The sequence below is a fragment of the Vipera berus genome (assembly GCF_964194415.1).
Source record: "Vipera berus genome assembly, chromosome: 5".
Lineage (NCBI taxonomy): Eukaryota > Metazoa > Chordata > Lepidosauria > Squamata > Viperidae > Vipera > Vipera berus.
This window is the reverse complement of record NC_138207.1, coordinates 48,196,241-48,205,342: the sequence shown is the minus strand read 5'-3', so window position 1 is coordinate 48,205,342 and position 9,102 is coordinate 48,196,241.

The window sequence follows — 9,102 nt, the reverse complement described above, 5'->3', positions numbered from 1 at the left end:
TTGTCTTGTTACTGCTAAAGTGAGAAAAAAGATTGTGCTAAAACGAGAAAAATAAAAATTATGCATTGTAACATGTATGGCTCTTCTGTAGATCTCCTCATTTTCAAGATTTGCAAGAGGTTTTGTGAGTGCATTTGGCTGAAAATATTTACAGAACTCCGAGAATGGGGAAACTGGTTAAAGCAATTTCCTAATATAAGCATTCTGCAAGTTCATTCAAAAGCCATCCCAAATGTTTTGTGTTGAGCATGCAAAGGGAGCACCTAAATTTGCAAAGTCCTTTATCGCCACAGCTCATATATATGTGGATCTCCTTCCTCTACTCTTATTTAAAGTTTTTTTACAGGCATTTTAGAAAATACCAACTAAGGAGACATGCAGAACTGTAGCTTAGAGCAAATAGAATAAATACTTTGTAGAATTAGTTATTCAGATAACTATTTGTTATCTGAATAACTGTTCAATGGAAGAACTAAGTTTGTTTTCAAACAAGCATCTAGATTGATTTTCCTCTCAAGCTTTTTAAAATTTAAGCATAGTATTAAAATGGGGAAAGGAACATTACTGCTGCTGTTAAGTACATAGTTGGAAGCTGAGGTCTATTAAAGCTATCCATAAATCTACTGTAATTGACCTTGCTCTAGATTTTATGCCTTCTGCCCAGAGGACGATGCATGCTATTTTTAAAGCCTTTATTGAAAATAAAAATGTTCTTCTGAAGCTTTTAGATTTTAGTGCTATTGTGTAGTTTTTATTCATTTATTTGTATAGTTATTTGCATGTTACCTGATTTGCAGTTTACCCTGATTGCCAGGCAGATTATTCTTTTTTTTTGTAATTATAATCAGATAAATATATAATTACAACCCCATCACTGGTGTTTCCATAGCTGGGGTTTTTCATACTGAAGTCCATAAAAAGGAAATTTGCTTTTACAGCTTTCCCTAAATGTTAACAGTGCCCTTTTGAGTTCACGATGCTAAAGCTGCTACAGAGTGAGGGGCTTGTAATTTGCAGGGCATCTCTGGGGATCTCTTCTTCTCAAGTAGTAGGTATCTGTTTAAAAAAAGTAGTATATGGCCACCTGCCACTATAAGGCAAGAGTGTTATAGGTTAGACAAGCACCATGAATTGGGTCCACCAATTATGCAGCTCTGCAGCAAAGTCTTTACTTTGCTAAGTCAATTAGCCTGGAACAATGGGCTGAGTAACTGCATTCTGTGACAGCTCTAGTTTCCTAGTTATCTTCAAAGAACAAATTGCAGTATTATAATTAGGAGATGACAAGGACATTATTCTTCAGCATCACCATCAGTTTCCAGAAAAGATTGCTTCTGGCAGAGGCACTTCTTTAACAGGAGCCATGAATCTAAGAATAACCTAGATTGCACACTTGCTTTTTCAAGTGATGTACAGCAGACCATCAAGAATGACATATGGAATATCCATGATGCCTGATAGTCTCTGTAATAACACCAACTCCATCTTGCTGAGATGCAATCTCAATCTGTTTCAGTTGCTAAGAGGTTCCAACCACTGTGTTAGGACTCTTGCTGCATCTCCTGTTGGGCCTGAAAATATATAACTGGATGATACCTCACCTCACACCACTGGACGATCTCTTTTAGTGGCTTCACATAGATATTACAGAATAGAGGAGAGAGCCAAACTTTGGGCTTTGCCATCCTTCCCATTGCAGCACTAAATGAAACTGCCCATTCAGAAAGGAGAAGACCTTTAATTAAACAATGCTCTCAATTCTCAACCCTCAGAGGCAGTCCAAGAAGATGGCAACAAACATCACTGAGAATTTAAAAAGTTTAGGCAAGATGAACCACGTCTATTCAGGTTTCGCCTTAGGTCATCCGTAAGAGTAATTAATGCAGTTTACATCCCATGCTTAGACCTGGACCTCAACTGGAAGGGATCTAGATAACTTGCTTGATCCACAGCCATGATCTCCCCTACCTCTTTCCTACCTAATAAGAAAAGGCTGACAACAGGATGGTGATTATAAGATGGCAGGGTTAGGCCATTGCTTCTTGGGTAGATAGTTTGCAGTCACCTCCTTCAAAAGCTGGTCTCTGAAGGGCACATTTCCCATTTTCCATACCAACCTCATCATTCCCTTCTGGCTTCAGAAAAAAAGGCAAGAGGAGCACGGAATTACAGGTGGTATTACTTATCCAACAAAGGACTCATCTGCATCTTCAAATGTCATAGTTTGAAAGAGTCCCAGATGACACTGCAACTGCAAGAAATTACCATGAGAACATATACATCCATCATCCAACTCTGCTTGAATATGAGTGATTTTGTCAGCAAAATGCCTGGCACTCTGTCCATAGCAGGGTTTTGCAATCCGGTAGTTCCCCAAGGGGGAATGAGTCACATTAAATAAGGCGGATGGGCAGAATTTTACAGCAAGATCTGTGCAGAGCAGTATTGATGCTTCAATCCTCTTTCCTCCATGGTGAAGGTTCAAACCTGAGAAGTCATCTTGACTTTTTGTCTTTTGTTAGCATTACTCCAGGCATTTCCTTCTATTTAAACTTTTTTTTTTGAAGTACAAATGGCCTTGCTCACCAGATTGTTATGAGAATGAAATGGAATATCTTCATGTACATTGCCCTGATTGTAAAAGGCATCTGGCACAAACCATTTGTCCTCCCCTGTGGACACCCACTCAGAGGAAGGTCAGGATGCAGATATGACATGAAAACAGAAACCAGCTATTGTAAACCTGAATGTCTGTTCTGTTCATTTCAGTTGTATGCACTTTAGAAATGGGAAAAAGGCCTTTCAATGGCAATTTTGATAGACTCCTTCATCTGCCACAGAGATATAGCTTGGGGATAGGCCCAATTGCCTTCCTTGTCTTACTAACTGCAGACATATTCACGGCTGATCAGTCTGCCATGCCTAAGTGGAGTTTTGTATTGTATTGTGGGTTCACAGACAGAATTGCCTAACACTTTGGAGAGTGAGGCTAACCACATGCCCCTCTCAACTCTGGTGCTGCCTCAGCATTCTTTCCTAAAGCAGCTCTCTGTTTAAATATTAAGCATCTTGGCTGAAATATTAAACATTCTGACTGTTCCACAATCAGTGCTAGGCTGGACACAGTGAAAGTGGAGACAGGGCCTTGTGCCAAATGTCTTGATGGCATTGTCTGTCTCTATGCAAACAATCCTATATTGGGGGTGGCGGGATCAATTCCCCACATAGAAAACACTTTTTAAAGACATGCCAAATGGAAAGTTTAGCCCATTTTAAATATTCATTTTCATTTGCTCAAAGGGCAAGCCAAGAAACCATCCATCCATCCATCCATCCATCCATCCATCCATCCATCCATCCATCCATCCGATTTAAATCCTGCTTCTTTCTTTAAAGGAGTGTGTTTGTGTGCTTATTGTTTGTAAACTGCCCTTATTGTTTGTAAGCCACTTGGAGTCACTGAGAGTGAGTGGGCAGCCATATAAATTCTCTAAATAAATAAATACAATGGGTGGTATGTGTCTTCCTCAATCTCAGATCCTCTGTTGGAGGCCGGGGAGTTGGAGGGATCAGTGCTACATCTTAGCTGTTCCTAACACTGCACTCTTCTGGTCTGAGAGCTCTGATGTTCTTCCTGGAATCCGTTGGAGCCTCTCCCTAAGCTTAGGAATCACAGCTCCGAGTGCTTCTATATCACTACTGGGACCACTTTGCCTTTACTTTCTACATTTTCTATAGTTCTTTGTTCAGGTCCCCATACTTCTCTGGCTTATCATGCCTCTTCCTGATATTGTTGTCATTTAGCACTACTATTTTCTGGTCCTTGCCTATTACCACTATGTCTAGTTGATTGGCCAGTACGTGCATGTCTGGATCTGAAAGTTCCACAGGATCTTAATGCTGTTATTATTCTCCATGACCTTCTGTGGAATCTCTCATCTGGACTTGGGAGGGTCCAGCCCATATACTGTGCAGATGTTCTTATACACAGAGCCAGCTATTTGGTTCTGAGAATCAGTGCATCTGTGTTCCTGCTTGCATCTTATATTCTGCACTATGTATTGGGTTATCTCTGAGATTTTCCTGTACAATCTGCACCTCATATCCTGTCCAGCATGGTAAACCCTTGATTCTATGGATCTAGTGCTTTACAGCCATGTGATATTTGAACCTTCAATTATTATTATAGCCGTAGAGCTTATCTCTATGTCCTGCTAACTGCAGTAAAAATTGCCTTGATAACAATTTTTAGAGGACAGATCATGACATTGCCTTCAACTCCTTCTCAGCCAGTCAGGGAGGCAGCTTGAAGTTGCTTCGACTGTTTCAGTTTTAATGTAGTGTTCTTCATCTTCTTCCAAGACACAAATCTTGCTGCATGAACAATCTGAGCCCCTTGTTTGCCAATGACGAAGGTAATTCAACCAGGAACTGGGGTCTGTCCAGCTCCTATTGACCTTAGCTTGCTTCAGGTAGGTTCCCTTCTCTCCTGCTACCAGGCACTGCCCTAGATGGCTATTTTGGCCTGTTCTGATGGAGTGACAAATATCTAGTTTCTGCAGATGCTTCTGCCAGTGCAGTGCTTGAATGAGCATGATGTGGTCTTTCTGCTGCTTCTGCCAAGAAATGATTTCATATACCGGTACTTTCTCCCTATTATTAGTTGTAATGGACAAGTCATCTGTGCCCATGCACAGATGGGTTTCTTCTGGGTGTGTCAGCTGTTGCCATTCTTTTTTTTTATTGAAAAGTTTTACAATACATTTTTGAATACAAAAAAACCCCTCCTCCCCCTCCCCTCTCCCCAACCCCCCCTCCCGTCCCCTCCCCCCTCCCCGACTTCCCAGAGCTGAATACAGGGTATAATAATACAAACAAGCATAATCTAAAATATGCTAACAACAATAATAAAACATTAAATTCTATCACACTTTAACTCTCCATAGTCAAAATATTAATAAAATAACTACTAACTAATTATACGTCATAAAAATCCGCTACTTATTCAAATGCTAAATGATACTTTTTAGTCCCATATTTATTCTGAATATATTCAATCCATCTTCTCCATTCCACAATGTATCTCTGTTGCGATTGATCTTTCAAATATGCCGAGATCTTTGCCATTTCTGCCAAGTTAGAGACTTTCAAAGTCCACTCTTCTATAGTCGGCAGTTCTTCCTTCTTCCAATATTGTGCTATTAAAAGTCTCGCTGCCGTAATTAAATTCAACATCAACTTTGTATCTATAACAGTAGTATCTGTAATAATACCCAATAAAAACAATTGCGGAGAAAACTTTATCCTTTTCTTAAATATCTTTTGCATATTCCACCAAATTTTAATCCAAAAAGCTTTAACCTTTTTACAAGTCCACCATATATGAAAATATGTTGCATCCTCACAGCCACACCTCCAACATTTGGGCTGGCAGTTCGGATACATACTTGCTAATTTTTTAGGATCTAAGTGCCACCTATAAAACATTTTATAAAAATTCTCTCTTAAATTTTGGGCCTGTGTAAATTTTACATTTCTAACCCAAATCTTTTCCCAAGTGTCCATTGTTATAACTTCTTGAAAATTCTGGGCCCACTTTATCATACAATCTTTAACAAGTTCCATTTCTGAATCAATTTCTATCAATGCATTATATATCCTTTTTATATGTGCTTGACCTTGATCTCTAATTTGTTTTACCAAATTTTCATCAATCATCGAGAAACGAACTTTCTGGTCCTCTTTCCATCTAGCTGTTGCCATTCTTTTGCACCACTAGTAATCTGGGATATGTGGAAGTTGGACTGAAATTGACAATAGCAGTGCTATTTCCTCATCTCAGCTGAGTGATAGGTCAGAAGTGCAGCTGAGGAAATGGACTGAATCAAGGGCTGCCCATGATAATCACTTACTATTGATACTGACATGCCCTTGCAGCCATCATACATAGTTTCTCCCCATTTCATCTGATGCCCCTCTGTTGTGTGTGCAACCAATCAACTAGGCTGCCCTAAAACTATGATGACATTGCCATTTATATAATATTTTAATGAGACAGTGACAATCAACACATTCCATTTCAGGGCTTATATGTTTTTTTGTGAAGATAAAGTTTATGATTATATTGTGATGAAACCATCACTGGATTGCATTATGTGTTCAATTAGAGAACCTGTGCCATTTAATACATTCTTTTCAAATAAGCAAATATTTATATTTTACAAGAGAAGTTCAACACTCTTGCAAAGTGTGTAAGAAGAAAAAGAACCTGCAATTATTATACAGAGAGGAATTTTGCCCAAAAAGAAAGCACAAGCTTAAATGACTTTTCTTCTGGGTTTTTTTTGGTAATATCAGTGCTTCATTCCTCCATCTTTACTGCTCACCATGTTGGTTTTTTGTGATGAAAGTGTTAAAAAGGCAGAACTTTAACTGCAAGGCTGCTCTGAAACTCAGTACAAGATCTCCAGGAGAGAGAAGGAAAGCTAGGAGAATGGGGATTGGTAGGAGACGTTTATAATGGGGAATTGTTCTGCCTTGCCTCTAATCTTGGGAGGCATCTCTGTTGACAATTGCAAAATGAAAGTTGTGTGATTTGAGCTGTATCATTGAGCTAGAAGAAATTGGATCATCTGCCCAACAATGACCATGACATGGGATCACTCGTAGGTGGCACCAGATCAAGAGTCTCACCAGGAAAATCCCCTCAGAGTATCCCCACTTAATAGGGGTTTGTTTTTTAATGTTCTAGAGGACATTTAATATTTTAATTGTTCTGGGAAGATTAAGAATTTTTTCTTCAAGTTCTCAAACCTAAAGTATGGAATGAAACAACACCCTACCTCTAAAACTCGAGTCTTACACTAAATTACTCTATTGCTCCTTTAATTAGGTTTAATGTGCTTATATTGTACCTGTATGGCTCCCCTTTTAATAATATTCATACTAGATTATAATAAAATCATATTTTCATTCAATCCAGTTAAGGTCCCACAACTTTCTACCAATGCACCAGTGCCGATTAAAGAAAGCAAGATGATAAACAGGTTATATGTAAGGACAACTGTAAATTTTTTGGTTAAAATCATACTTTTAAACAAATCTTATTTGCAGTGTTCAATGGATGTTTATAAACCTGCAATAATATTTTCCTGCGTCAATTTGTAATTCTCAGATCAGAGTTTTTAGTCTCTTTTAAAGTTATTTTTCAAGTACATGCACCATTTGATTTTATATAAGTCACACAAAAGTTCATTTTGTAGCTTAAGGGCTCCCAAAGTAAAACCTCTGCTGACTCATGAACTCTTTGTACAGTTGTTACACTTGGTAAAAGCACTACACTCAATCTTCAACACAAGCAGCTTTGGACTTGAACAAAATGTTTTCCTGCTGTTTTCTCTTACTAATAACGTGTAGCGGGGCTTTTTTTCTCATAGAACGCTCAGAACGGAGTTCCGGCACCTTTTTTGGATGGGACCTTGTAGGGTAGGCAAGGTGGGTTGTATGACATGTGTGAGTTCTGGCACCTTTTTCTTTTACAAAAAAAGCACTGATGTGTAGTGTCACTTAATCACAGCTGCAATTATGCATTCTGCTTTGACAACTGTGTGTACTCTTCTAACATCAGTTGTGTCTGAAATTTTTGCAGAATAGTACCAACAGAAAATGGTTTTGACACATTTGAGAATTATTTCATTTACTTGATTTTTATCATGCTCCTCTCCTTTTAAATCTTAATAAGCAAAAAAATTTTTTAATAATAAGCAAAAAAAACCACAACCCAACTATATTCTTTTCTGGAAAAACTTGCTGAATGCTTTCATTTTTGCAAAGCAGAAGTATACCTTTACCCTTTGAACTGGAAGAAGAGTGTTAAACAGCCTTTAAATAAGTCAAACATCTGTTCCTCATGATTTTGAAAAAAAATATCCTGGCAAATTAAAAAAAAGTGCTGTGGAACATTTTAAAAGAAAAAAATCATTAATACCTTTCAACTGTGCAAGATTGCTGTGGGGACAATGGAAGCATATTTTCTTTTTGCATAGATTTCCTATGTAAATGTTGAAATGTTGTAAAGTAGCTTTTATCCATATGTTCCTTGAGCAGATAACCTTTGGACTAGGTTCTCCAATTTCAAACTTGTGGTTTTCATTATCACACAATGATCATCATCTCCAATACGAAAACTATATTTTTCATTGGTAATTTTCCAAGGCATTCTATATATAACTAAAGAACAGTAGTGAAATCTAATATGCTAACATTTCTTGGTAATGTCTAATTGGAGCTATTAGTGGCATGGCTTCTTGCAACATTAAATGCGATCACATGAGAAGCTTAACAGTGCACCAGTATGTGTTGTTTCTACAACCTGATCAAGCATATACTATTCTGTAGTCAGTTCACAACTGGACAATATTCATGGCCCTTCTCTTTGGATTTCTTCTGCAAGTGATCTTTGGCATGTGATCCTATCATCACCTACCACTATAACATAAACAAGTACAGGTTGTTTCCTTCAGTTTGGAAGATAAGTTTTGCACTCTATTCTGATCCTGTCCCTCTTGAGGTATACACCATTATTTCTGGAATACAGTAAGTATCATAGGATTCAAAAAGAATTGTGTTAGGAATGACTCAAGACATACTGTGACATCACAAAAAATGAAAATTTAGAAAGTTGTTAAAGTAATGCCTAGACATCATGAGGGCTATCTGTTCAAGACCATCTAATTTTGTGTACATTGATAAGTTTATTTTAGAAAGCTTGGAAGCACATGTTGGTAAAGAATGATGTAACTTCCAAGCAGATAACAGAATGAATGATAACAGGATGCCACTCTTGAAACCGTTTGACCTTATGAACTGTATTCACAAGGACACAATCGTGCTATAATCCATACTAGAGATCTGTTATCTGGAAGATGTATTGTATTTATTTTTCTCTAATGTGCAAAAGATATTTTTAGTGAAAAGACTTAATTGGGCTAAACTGTACTGTATACACAGGATAGTAAGGGCAAAGTAATACGTTACAAAAGAAAATAAAGGAACCTTAGCCTATGATTGTTGGATAAATGTGAAGTGGGTTGTCTGTGTGGA